Source organism: Dendrobates tinctorius, unplaced genomic scaffold, assembly GCF_039654945.1.
Source record: "Dendrobates tinctorius isolate UK_male_01 unplaced genomic scaffold, ASM3965494v1 ptg000162l, whole genome shotgun sequence".
NCBI lineage: Eukaryota > Metazoa > Chordata > Amphibia > Anura > Dendrobatidae > Dendrobates > Dendrobates tinctorius.
The window spans coordinates 7,289,711-7,303,402 of record NW_027361829.1 but is presented as its reverse complement, the minus strand read 5'-3'; positions in this window follow the sequence as shown (position 1 = coordinate 7,303,402).

The following is a 13,692-nucleotide window of genomic DNA, read 5'->3' as shown; positions in this document are numbered from 1 at the left end:
GTATAGTGAGGAGAAAGACAAACCCCAGTGATTATTATTAATATCCTTGATAAATTTATCAATATCATTATTAGAATTGTCCCATATGAAGAACAAGTCGTCAATGAATCTCTTGTATATAATTATATTGTGCTTTAATTTGGAATTAAAAATATAAAAATCCTCAAAGACCCCCATAAAAATATTAGCATAGGTAGGTGCGACTTGGGTCCCCATCGCAGTCCCAAGCCGCTGGTCATACAAACACCCATCAAAAGTAAAATAATTGTTTTTTAAAATAAACTCCATATCCTTCAATAAAAAGTTTTTTTGAGCTACAGATAATCTCTTGTCGCCAATTAAAATCTTGTTAAAACATGCAAGTCCCAAATCATGGGAAATATTGGAGTATAGAGAGGACACATCCATAGTTAAAAATACATATTGTGGTTTCCATTGGATCTGTTGTAAAAATTGGATGAGATGTGTTGAATCTTTAATATAGCTCTTGAGCATGGGAACGTGTATCACCATGATTCTATCAATATAATGTGATAGATTGCTGGTGGTGGAGCCTATACCAGATATAATAGGTCTACCAGGAGGATTTTCGAGACTTTTGTGAATCTTAGGTAGGTGATAGAAAAAGGGAGTACGGGGGTTAGATATATTGAGAAATTTTAGTTCATATTTATCAAAAATATTGGTTTTTTGACCTTCAGAAATCAGTTTGTCATAATTATTCTTAATGTTCGGTAATATATCAAAATAAGTCTTAGCATAATATTTTATATCAGATAGAATTTTAAGGGCTTCACTACAATAGTCCTTATGATTTTGAATAACTATACCTCCCCCCTTATCCGCTGAACGGATTACAATGTCTGTATAGGATTTGAGTGTTTTTAATGCCATTTTTTCATTTTTGGTTAGATTGTGTTTATAAATATTTTTATTTATATTTTTAATTTGAAACAATTCTTTAAATTTTTCCTGTACCATATCACTGAATACGTTTAAATGATGACCCTTGCTATCAGTGGGATAGAAATTTGATTTTTTCGGTACTACAAGATGGAATTCAGGTGTATCAGAATTCATCAGAGTTTCAGAAATATTGTCATTATGTTTGGTCAGATTAGTTTCCTTTAAGAAAAAATGTCGTTTGAGTGTGAGCTTTCTTATAAAGATCTGTAAATCTAAAAAGAGACTGAAATCGTTCGTTCTATAAGTAGGACAAAAAGTGAGTCCCTTTGAAAGGACATTGTTTTCATCAGGAGTGAGAATATGAGAGGATAAATTAAAAATATTGTTGCAATCCTCAGTATTAGAATTATCTTTGGATTTCATTAATTTATTTTCCCTTTCTTTTTTTTCTCCCCCCTCTGCTTCCTCTATAAGTCCTTTTCTTTTTCCTTTTATTGGTGAAAATTTTTTTTTTATATGTGCAGTTTTTAGTGCTCGTGGTAAAAAAGGAACAGTGGCTGTGTTATCTGTGTTAGAATTATCAATTAAAATCATATTATCATTAGGTGTATCAGAAACAGAAATATCTAATAGTGAATCTTGTGTCCCTTCCGGGAATTTCATAAGTGCAGGAGATGAAATATCGATGAGAGTGGGTGTGATAATATTATTTGTGTTAAGGGTAGGGTTAATTGTATCTATAAGACTTTTATCAGTCTTATCATTATTGAGACGTACCATTTGTTCCTTTATATTCTCAAGATGTTTCATCGCCTCAATAAGTGGTGCAGTCATTTTAGTCGTTTTAATTAGGGGTGGTTTTGAAAAAATATTTTCATTTTCTTTAGACGAGGGTAATACATTAATACTTTCTACTGACAAAGTGTCAGTCTTTTTAGAGACAATTTTGATATCTTTAGAGTTTTTAGAGATGTCTATTGTTTTGGTAGAGTCAGTTTTTGAAATGGCCACATCACAAATTTTATTATTAATACTCCTATAATCTTCCCTATCTCTTTGTAGTTTTTTTGATTTCTTCAAAATTGTCTCATGCTCTACCTGCATGACATGCGTAATTATATTAGAATTGATTTTCTTATACTCAGGATGACTGTGAAAAGGAATGAGTTCTTTGGACAGTTCTAGTACTTTAGTTGCTGCCGCCTCAGCAAGTTTAGATCTTTCCTTATAAAGTAACAGGATCATTCTGTGCATACAGTTGTTCAGGTTATTGTCCCATTCCTTAGTAAAGTCCAGATCTTTATCAAACGGCGAGTCAAAGACTAACCTTAGTCCTCGAGGACAAATGTTCTCCTCTAGGTAGATAGACAGAAAACGAGCGTCCAAGCTATAATGTAATTCCTCCTTCATAGATTCTTTAAAGTTTGTAAAATTCCTCCGAAAAGTCTTTGTTTCTTCCTCGGTGAAAGGATCGGAATTTTCTTCATTCAGTGACGTGAATCCTATATTACCAATGGTTTGTAGAATCAAACGCTCCCTTGAAGACAATCTATTCTGGAAGTATTCCATACTGTTACAAAGTAACGGACCCTCTGCTGCTCAGAATTTCCTTATACACCGGCTGTGCTATCCAGGAACAGCCCGAGACGATTCAATATTGTAAAAGCTGAGGAAAAAAAAGGCGCAATAGGGTCTTATCTGGGTGGTGAATCAAATAAATGTAAGAAATCCACTCACCTGAATTAGGAGGAATAAAGGCATAGGAACCAAATGTCAGTCTGCTGCACGTCCGAAGGTCCACTCTGTGACCGCCAATATGAATCCTTATGGATGATAAACTTTCTCGGACTTACTGTGCGCTACTAGACAAAGTTCAATTCAACACTGCATATGAAGTTTAACTGTTTAATTCCCAACGCGTTTCAAAGTATAAAACTTCTTCTTCAGGGGATGACATAAAGTGAACGGATACAACCATCTCCAGTTATATACATACATTATTTGAAATTTGGCGCCAAGCGCACATGTGATGGTAGGACAGATGTCAAACTTCACAAGTTCAAAGTTGCATAAAATATATTAACGAATCTGAACTAATTTTAATCATTGAATGTTTATAATTATATTGCAGGGAAAGCAAAGTTATGTTACAGAAAAAAGAAAAAGAAAAAAGAAGGAGAAAAGAAAAACGGAGAAGAAAATAGCGAACCCGTGACATCAAAAAAGGGGAAAGGACTCAAGGTCCAAAGTTAAAACCACTGCACTAGAGGGAGATCCGTAATGAGGAAGAGGACAATCTACATATGCGATCATGAAAACGTTTGGGTGGTTTGATAAAAATATTAAAAATATTTATTAAAAGTATGAATAAAAATGTTGAATAAAAATATATGAGGAAATTGAATAAAAACATATGTTTAAAACAAAAATATGAATAAAATTAAAAAATGTATATGTGTATGTCTCATAGTAGAAATGTAAGTATATCTCTATGAAGGTTTTGGGAAAATCCAATAGTACCAGGTAGAGAGCTCATACCTGCGATGGAATCATCAAGAGAAAAACATGTGGAAGCAGGATCGATTCCGGAGTAAAGAAGAAAAGTAAAAACGGAAAAAGAAGAATTATTATTGAAGAGGGAAAAAATCTTTGGGAAAGAAAAAAATATATATTCTCAGTGTTGACATCTTTTTTGGGGAAAGAATCAATAAGAAAATAAAACTATAATCGACATAAAAATTTATAATACTGTAAAAGCGCTTGGATATGTAGTAAAAGAAATATAAAAAACAAACCATCAGAGAATATACTAAAAAATTATTAGGAGGGAAATATGTTAGTAGGAGGTCAAATTATAAAAAGACTTCCGTGATTTCGTTAAGTCCATTTGGTTTAAGTGTATTCAACCTATAAATCCAAAAGACTTCTTTGCGATTCAATTGTCCTATTCTGTCCGGATGATTATTGGGAATATACTCAATGGGACTAATTTTAAATCCATTATAATTCTTATCGTGTTTTATAGCACCAGCAATCTATCACATTATATTGATAGAATCATGGTGATACACGTTCCCATGCTCAAGAGCTATATTAAAGATTCAACACATCTCATCCAATTTTTAAAACAGATCCAATGGAAACCACAATATGTATTTTTAACTATGGATGTGTCCTCTCTATACTCCAATATTTCTCATGATTTGGGACTTGCATGTTTTAACAAGATTTTAATTGGCGACAAGAGATTATCTGTAGCTCAAAAAAACTTTTTATTGAAGGGTATGGAGTTTATTTTAAAAAACAATTATTTTACTTTTGATGGGTGTATGTATGACCAGCGGCTTGGGACTGCGATGGGGTCCCAAGTCGCACCTACCTACGCTAATATTTTTATGGGGGTCTTTGAGGATTTTTATATTTTTAATTCCAAATTAAAGCACAATATAATTATATACAAGAGATTCATTGACGACTTGTTCTTCATATGGGACATTTCTAATAATGATATTGATAATTTTATCAAGGATATTAATAATAATCACTGGGGTTTGTCTTTCTCCTCACTATACAATTCTGTTACCATTAATTTTTTGGATTTAACCATTTTCATCAAAAATAATAATATTGCAACTAAGACCTTTTTTAAAAACGTGGATGTAAATAGCTATATACCCTTCAACAGTGGGCATTTTGGCAAATGGCTAAGGAATATACCCGATAATCAGTTCAGAAGAATAAGAAAAAATTGTTCCAATCCGGAGGACTTTGAAAATCAGGCAGAAATCTTAAGGAACAGATTTTTAACTAAGAAATATCCTATGGATCTGGTCAAAAATGCCTATAAAAAGTGCAAGAATTTATCTCAAAATTCATTGGTTAATGGATCTAAGATGACTGAAAATAATAACACAAAATTTTCAACTAACTTTGTCACACAATATTGTGCTGAGAATATTAAAATTAGACAGATTTTTACACATAATTGGCACATTTTGTTAAACGATCCTGTTTTATGTCAAATTCTTCCTAAGAGTCCTGGTATTACTTTCAGAAGAGCACCTACAATTAAAAATTTGGTTGCTCCCAGTCGTCTAAGAACCGATCATCTTTCTTCCCCACACAGTCTCTTAAAAGGTATATATAAATGTGGTAGAAGAAATTGCCTATGTTGTAAAATCATTACACATAAAACACCGTGTCTGCAAATTGAGATTCTGATTTGGCTTGTATCCTAAGTCATACTACAAGACTCGTTAAAGGGTTGATTGTGACTTGTAGGATCGCTACTACCAATAGGTGGCGCTGTAGAGTAAAAGTCCTCTTTCTTTCTGAAGAGGCAATTTGCATATTATTTTCCCAGAGGAGCATTGCACGGCGAATAAGTCTCCTTACCTTGACAAGCCACAGCTGGCATGTCACTCTCCGCAAGGAGAAACCTTACTTCTTAGACCCTAGTCCAGAGCCTCTCACCTAGCCAAATCAGATCTCATACTTTGCACTGACGAGAGCCAACAGCTCGAAACACCGTGTCTGCAAATTGAGATTCTGATTTGGCTTGTATCCTAAGTCATACTACAAGACTCGTTAAAGGGTTGATTGTGACTTGTAGGATCGCTACTACCAATAGGTGGCGCTGTAGAGTAAAAGTCCTCTTTCTTTCTGAAGAGGCAATTTGCATATTATTTTCCCAGAGGAGCATTGCACGGCGAATAAGTCTCCTTACCTTGACAAGCCACAGCTGGCATGTCACTCTCCGCAAGGAAAAACCTTACTTCTTAGACCCTAGTCCAGAGCCTCTCACCTAGCCAAATCAGATCTCATACTTTGCACTGACGAGAGCCAACAGCTCGAAACACCGTGTCTGCAAATTGAGATTCTGATTTGGCTTGTATCCTAAGTCATACTACAAGACTCGTTAAAGGGTTGATTGTGACTTGTAGGATCGCTACTACCAATAGGTGGCACTGTAGAGTAAAAGTCCTCTTTCTTTCTGAAGAGGCAATTTGCATACACATAAAACAAGAATTTTTAAATCAACCTTCACCAATGAATGTTTTCCAATCAGAAATTTCTTTAATTGTACTACAGATTTTGCTATATATGTAATTGAATGTGAGTGTAATAAACAATATGTAGGGAGGACCACGCAACCTTTGCATTTGAGGGTTAATTCCCATAGATACAACATCAAAATAGGTTTTTTACAGCATGGTCTCTCTAGACACTTTGCTATAAAACACGATAAGAATTATAATGGATTTAAAATTAGTCCCATTGAGTATATTCCCAATAATCATCCGGACAGAATAGGACAATTGAATCTCAAAGAAGTCTTTTGGATTTATAGGTTGAATACACTTAAACCAAATGGACTTAACGAAATCACGGAAGTCTTTTTTTTATAATTTGACCTCCTACTAACATATTTCCCTCCTAATAATTTTTTAGTATATTCTCTGATGGTTTGTTTTTTATATTTCTTTTACTACATATCCAAGCGCTTTTACAGTATTATAAATTTTTATGTCGATTATAGTTTTATTTTCTTATTGATTCTTTCCCCAAAAAAGATGTCAACACTGAGTATATATTTTTTTCTTTCCCAAAGATTTTTTCCCTCTTCAATAATAATTCTTCTTCTTCCGTTTTTACTTTTCTTCTTTACTCTGGACTCGATCCTGCTTCCACATGTTTTTCTCTTGATGATTCCATCGCAGGTATGAGCTCTCTACCTGGTACTATTGGATTTTCCCAAAACCTTCATAGAGATATACTTACATTTCTACTATGAGACTTACACATATACATTTTTTAATTTTATTCATATTTTTGTTTTAAACATATGTTTTTATTCAATTTCCTCATACATTTTTATTCAACATTTTTATTCATACTTTTAATAAATATTTTTAATATTTTTATCAAACCACCCAAACGTTTTCATGATCGCATATGTAGATTGTCCTCTTCCTCATTACGGATCTCCCTCTAGTGCAGTTGTTTTAACTTTGGACCTTGAGTCCTTTCCCGCTTTTTTGATGTCACGGGTTCGCTATTTTCTTCTCCGTTTTTCTTTTCTCCTTTTTTCTTTTTCTTTTATCTGTAACATAACTTTGCTTTCCCTGCAATATAATTATAAACATTCAATGATTGAAATTAGTTCAGATTCGTTAATATATTTTATGCAACTTTGAACTTGTGAACTTTGACATCTGTCCTACCATCACATGTGCGCTTGGCGCCAAATTTCAAATAATGTATGTATATAACTGGAGATGGTTGTATCCATTCACTTTATGTCACCCCCTGAAGAAGTTTTATACTTTGAAACGCGTTGGGAATTAAACAGTTAAACTTCATATGCAGTGTTGAATTGAACTTTGTCTAGTAGCGCACAGTAAGTCCGAGAAAGTTTATCATCCATAAGGATTCATATTGGCGGTCACAGAGTGGACCTTCGGACGTGCAGAAGACTGACATTTGGTTCCTATGCCTTTATTCCTCCTAATTCAGGTGAGTGGATTTCTTACATTTATTTGATTCACCACCCAGATAAGACCCTATTGCGCCTTTTTTTTCCTCAGCTTTTACAATATTTTATTCTGCCTCGTGACTCACAGTCACGCTGCTGTGACCACAAGGCACTCCAGCGGATCTAATATGCATCTGAGCGCATCCTGGGGGACCCAAAGCGACCCTCACATATGACTCTGGTCACTGCCTCACACCTTTATGTTTTTGAGCTGTGTTTATACAGTGTAAATAATACATTTTTGATACACTGCTGATTTTGCAAGTTTTTCCACCTACAATGAATGAGTGTGACGTCGGTCTCGTGTGAGTCTGAGCTGCGAGTAAGACAGCAGCCTGAGAAACCCTGATATCCTTTACCCCTATACAGGGATCTGGAATTACAGTGGAGCCCAAGGGGTAGCTGCCTATGAGAGCAGCAGACCGGAGCAGGACGGTCACCAGGAAAGGTTTAATAAATGGAACCGAAAGCGTAGTCTGGAGTCCAAGTCAAAACCGGGTGGCAGCAGAGGTACAAAATCGGCAGGCTGAAGCAGAGTCAAAATCCAGGCGAAGGTCAGAGTCATAAACCGGGAGAGCAGCAGAGGTACAAAATCGGCAGGCTGAAGCAGAGTCAAAATCCAGGCTAAGGTTAGAGTCATAAACCGGGTGAGCAGCAGATGTACAAAATCGACAGGCTGTAGAAGGGTCAGAAATCCAAGCTGAGATCAGAATCAAAATAGCAATTTAAACACTAGCACACTGGGTAAACCAAGACTATATTTGGAGGCCTGCAGGACAGGCTCCAAAGTATTTGAAGGATAAGGCTATCCCTCACAGGCTCACAGCCTGATGACCTAATCTGGACCGCCCCCAGAACCAGGCCAGATGGTGATGCACCAACCCCTTCACCTCTGGCAGAAGAGCAAAGCCTGCTCCCACCAGATGCCTGTGCATGGGGCCCTTCTCTGTCACCAACATCACCCACAGAAGAAATATGGCGATGCCCAATGACTGAGGCATGCATCAAAGGAGAGGGACCACATGAGGACACAGCCCTCCTATCGCCGTTACCACCAGTTGAAGGAGTCCAGCGCCTCCCAGGGGCCGAGGCAGGGACACCCCCGAGTCTGACGGCGACGTGACAGTACCCCCCCTTTTTAAAGGGGCCGCCGTACCCTCAAAACCTGGTTTGTTGGGATGAAGGAAATGAAGCTTCCTGATCAAACCCTTGGCATGAATGTTACTGGCAGGCACCCAGGACCTTTCCTCTGGACTGTAGCCCTTCCAGTGCACCAGATACTGCATGGATCCTCTCACTAAGTGGGAGTCAACGATTCTTTGGACCTCGTATTCCAAGGCACCCCTAACCAAAACCGGAGGAGGAGGGGACTGGACAGAATGAATCGGAGAGCGGTACAGTTTGAGAAGGGACTTATGGAAAACATTAGGCAGTTTAAATGATTGAGGGAGTTTCAGATGAAAGGCTACTGGGTTAATCACCACAATAATCTCATATGGACCAATAAACCTGGGACCCAGATTGGCAGACGGTACTTTAAGCTTAATATTCCTGAGCCAGACTTTGTCTCCAACTCCCAGGTGCGGGCCCTTGGAGCGCCGTCTATTAGCAGAAGAAGCTTGTCTAACCTGAGCCCCTTTTAAGTTTACGTTGACTTCTGACCAGATAGTTTTCAACTGATGTATGGATCTTTCTACCCCAGGGAGCTCTGACATCTTAGAAGAGAATTAACCAAAGCGCGGGTGCAGCACATGATTACAGTAAAAAGGGGTAGTCTTGATGGACTCCTGGTACTGATTATTCATGGCAAACTCTGCTAACAGCAGGTGTTCCACCCAATCGGACTAATGCTCAGAGACATAACAACGGAGATACTGTTCAAGAGCTTGGTTGGTGCGCTCGGTTTGACCATTGGTTTCAGGGTGATAGGCATAGGAGAAGGACAACGTCAATTCCAGTCCGTTTACAGAATGCCCTCCAAAATTTTGAAACAAACTGGGTACCTCTGTCGGACACAATATTCACAGGAGCACCATGCAGTCATACAACATGAGTAATGAACAGTTTGCTCAGGGTCTCGGAATTAGGTAATCCAGACAGAGGAACAAAATGACACTGCTTACTGAATCTATCCACCATTACCCAGATACACGTCTTCCCTTCCGAGAGCGGTAAGTTAGTAATAAAGTCCATGGAGATGTGAGTCCAAGGACCCTCAGGGGTATGCAAGCACTGGAGCCACCCGGCAGGGCGATTATGGGGATACTTAGCGCGAGCACAGGTTTCACAAGCCAGTGCATAGTCCTTACAGTCATTTACTATAGTTGGCCACCAAAAATTCCTGGTTGCAAGTCTGATGGTGTTATTGATACCTGGATGCCCTGCAAGGACAGAGTCATGCAATTCCTTCAGAACTTGAAGGCAGAATGTGGCCAGGACAAATAATTTTTGGGGAGGAGTAGTGTCAGGGGATGTTCTGGGGATCTATGAATTTCTTTCAGAAGATCCAAAGACACAGCCGAAATAACAATCCCGTTAGCTAAAATTGGAGTCGGTTCAGAGTCCTCGACCTGTGAAGGGCAAAAACTTCGAGAAAGGACATCAACCCTTACATTCTTAGTACCTGGTCGGAAAGTGATCACAAAATCAAATCTAGAGAAGACAAAGGCTCACTTTGCCTGTCTAGGATTCAGTCTTTTTGCTGACTCCAAGTAGGTCAGGTTCTTGTGGTTAGTAATTACGGTAATCTTATGTTTGGCACCTTCGAGGAAGTGGCGCCATTCCTCGAAGGCCCATTTGATAGCCAATAATTCCCGATTACCTATATCATAATTCCTTTCGGTGGAAGAGAATTTTCGGGAAAAGAAGGCACATGGACGAAGTTGAGTGAGGGATGCAGTGCCTTGCGATAGCACTGCTCCTACTCCAACTTCAGAGGCATCTACCTCTACAATAATGGGGCGGTCCAGATCAGGCTGAACCAATATCTGGTTAGAGGAGAAACATTCCTTTAACACAGAAAATGCATGAAGTGCTTCAGGCTTCCAGTTAACCACATCCGCCCCTTTCCAAGTCAAATCAGTGAGTGGTTTGGCTATCTCCGAAAAACTTTTAATGAATTTGTGATAATAGTTGGTGAAACCTAGAAATCGCTACAGCGCTTTTAGAGACTTGGGTTGTACGCATTCCCTAATGGGTTGGATCTTAGTAACATAGTAACATAGTAACATAGTAACATAGTAATTGAGGTTGAAGGGAGACTTTAAGTCCATCCAGTTCAACCCATATCCTATCCTAACTTGCCGTAACATGTTGATCCAGAGGAAGGCAAAAAAAACCCCATGTGGCAAACAGTAAGCTTCACATTGGGGAAAAAAATTCCTTCCCGACTCCACATACGGCAATCAGACTAGCTCCCTGGATCAACGCAACACTAAGGAAACTAGTGTATATACCCTGTAATATTATACTTTTCAAGAAAGGCATCCAGTCCCCTCTTAAATTTTAGTAGGGAATCACTCATTACAACATCATATGGCAGAGAGTTCCATAGTCTCACTGCTCGTACAGTAAAGAATCCGCGTCTGTGATTATGCTTGAACCTTCTTTCCTCCAGACGTAGAGGATGCCCCCTTGTCCCCGTCTCAGGTCTAAGAGTAAAAAGATCATTAGAAAGGTCTTGGTATTGTCCCCGCATATATTTATACATTGTAATAAGATCACCCCTAAGCATTCGATTCTCCAAACTAAATAACCCCAAGTGTAATAACCTGTCTTGGTATTGCAGACCCCCCAGTTCCCTAATAACCTTGGTCGCTCTTCTCTGCACCCGCTCCAGTTCAGCTATGTCTTTCTTATACACCGGAGACCAGAACTGTACACAGTATTCTAAGTGTGGTCGCACTAGTGACTTATATAGAGGTAAAATTATGTTCTCCTCATGAGCATCTATGCCTCTTTTAATGCATCCCATTATTTTATTTGCCTTTGCAGCAGCTGCCTGACACTGGCCACTAAATGTGAGTTTGTCGTCCACCCATACACCCAGGTCTTTTTCAGTGACTGTTTTGCCCAGTGTTTTACAATTAAGCACATAATTATACATCTTGTTCGTTCTACCCAAATGCATGACCTTACATTTATCCCCATTAAAGCTCATTTGCCATTTATCAGCCCAAGCTTCTAGTTTACATAAATCCTCCTGTAATATAAAATTGTCCTCCTCTGTATTGATTACCCTGCAGAGTTTAGTGTCATCTGCAAATATTGAAATTCTACTCTCTATGCCCCTTACAAGGTCATTAATCAATATGTTAAAAAGAAGCGGGCCCAAAACTGACCCCTGTGGTACCCCACTGCTAACTGTGACCCAGTCCAAGTGTGCTCCATTAATAACCACCCTTTGTTTCCTATCCCTGAGCCAGCTCTTAACCCACCTACACATATTTTCCCCTATCCCCATTGTTCTCATTTTATGTATCAACCTTTTGTGTGGCACCGTATCAAAAGCTTTTGAAAAGTCCATGTACACCACGTCCACTGCATTCCCTTGGTCCAGTCCGGAACTTACCTCTTCATAAAAGCTTATCAGATTAGTCTGACAGGAATGGTCCCTTGTAAACCCATGTTGATATTGGGTCATAAGTTTATTCTTCTCCAGATACTCCAGTATAGTATCTCTTAGAAAACCCTCCAGGATTTTACCCACAGTTGAAGTTAAACTCACTGGCCTATAATTTCCAAGTTCAGTTTTTGTCCCCTTTTTGAATATTGGCACCACATTTGCTATACGCCAGTCCTGTGGTACAGACCCTGTTATTATGGAATCTTTAAAGATTAAAAATAATGGTCTATCTATGACTGTGCTTAATTCCTGCAGTACTCGTGGGTGAATCCCATCCGGGCCCGGGGATTTGTCAATTTTAGTGATTTTTAGACGCCGCCGTACTTCCTGCTGGGTTAAGCAGGTGACATTTAATGGACAATTTTTATCCCTGATCATGTTATCCGTCATGGGATTTTCTTGTGTAAACACTGTCGAAAAAAAGTCATTTAGCATATTGGCTTTTTCCTCATCCTCCTCCACCATTTCACCCAGACTATTTTTAAGGGGGCCAACATTATCATTTTTTAGCTTCTTACTATTTATGTAGTTAAAGAATATTTTGGGATTATTTTTACTTTCTCTGGCAATGAGTCTCTCTGTCTCAATCTTTGCTGTTTTGATTTGCTTTTTACAGAATTTATTTAATCTTCTGTATTTAGTTAATGCCTCATCACTACCTACTTGCTTTAATTCCTTAAATGTTTTTTTTTTATCTTTTATTGCACCCCTTACAGCTCTATTTAGCCATAGTGGTTTCCTCCTATTTCTAGCATGTTTATTCCCATACGGTATATATTGTGCACAGGTCCTATTCAGAATGCTAATAAACGTCTCCCATTTTCTTTGTGTATTTTTATGTCTCAGGATATCTTCCCAGTTAATTGCACCAAGATCATCTCTCATCCGTTGGAAATTTGCTTTCCTGAAGTTTAGTGTCCTTGTAACCCCTCTACTACACATTTTATTAAAGGATACATGAAAACTTATTAATTTGTGATCACTATTACCCAAGTGACCCCCAACCCTTACATTTGATATGCGGTCTGGCCTGTTGGATAATATTAGGTCTAGCAGTGCCCCCCCTCTTGTTGGGTCCTGAACCAGTTGTGAAAGGTAATTGTCTCTCATAGTTGTCAAAAACCTATTACCTTTGCTGGAACTGCAGGTTTCGGTTCCCCAATGTATTTCAGGGTAGTTGAAGTCCCCCATAATAATGACTTCTCCTTGAGTCGCAGCTTCATCTATTTGCTTTATAAGGATATTCTCTGTTGCTTCGATTATTTTTGGAGACTTATAACAAACCCCTATCAGTAATTTATTATTTTTCCCCCCTCCCCTTATCTCTACCCACAGGGACTCTACATTTTCATTAGATTCATATATATTATCATGAAGGATGGGTTTTAAGGATGATTTTACATATAAACACACGCCTCCCCCTCGTTTATTAGTACGGTTATTTCTGAACAGACTATAGCCCTGTACATTAACAGCCCAGTCATGGCTCTCGTCCAGCCATGTCTCAGATATCCCCACCATGTCATAATTATGCTCCAACAACATTAACTCCAATTCCTCCATCTTGTTGGCGAGGCTTCTGGCATTAGTATACATGCACTTTATGTATCTCTCTGTACCTCTATTC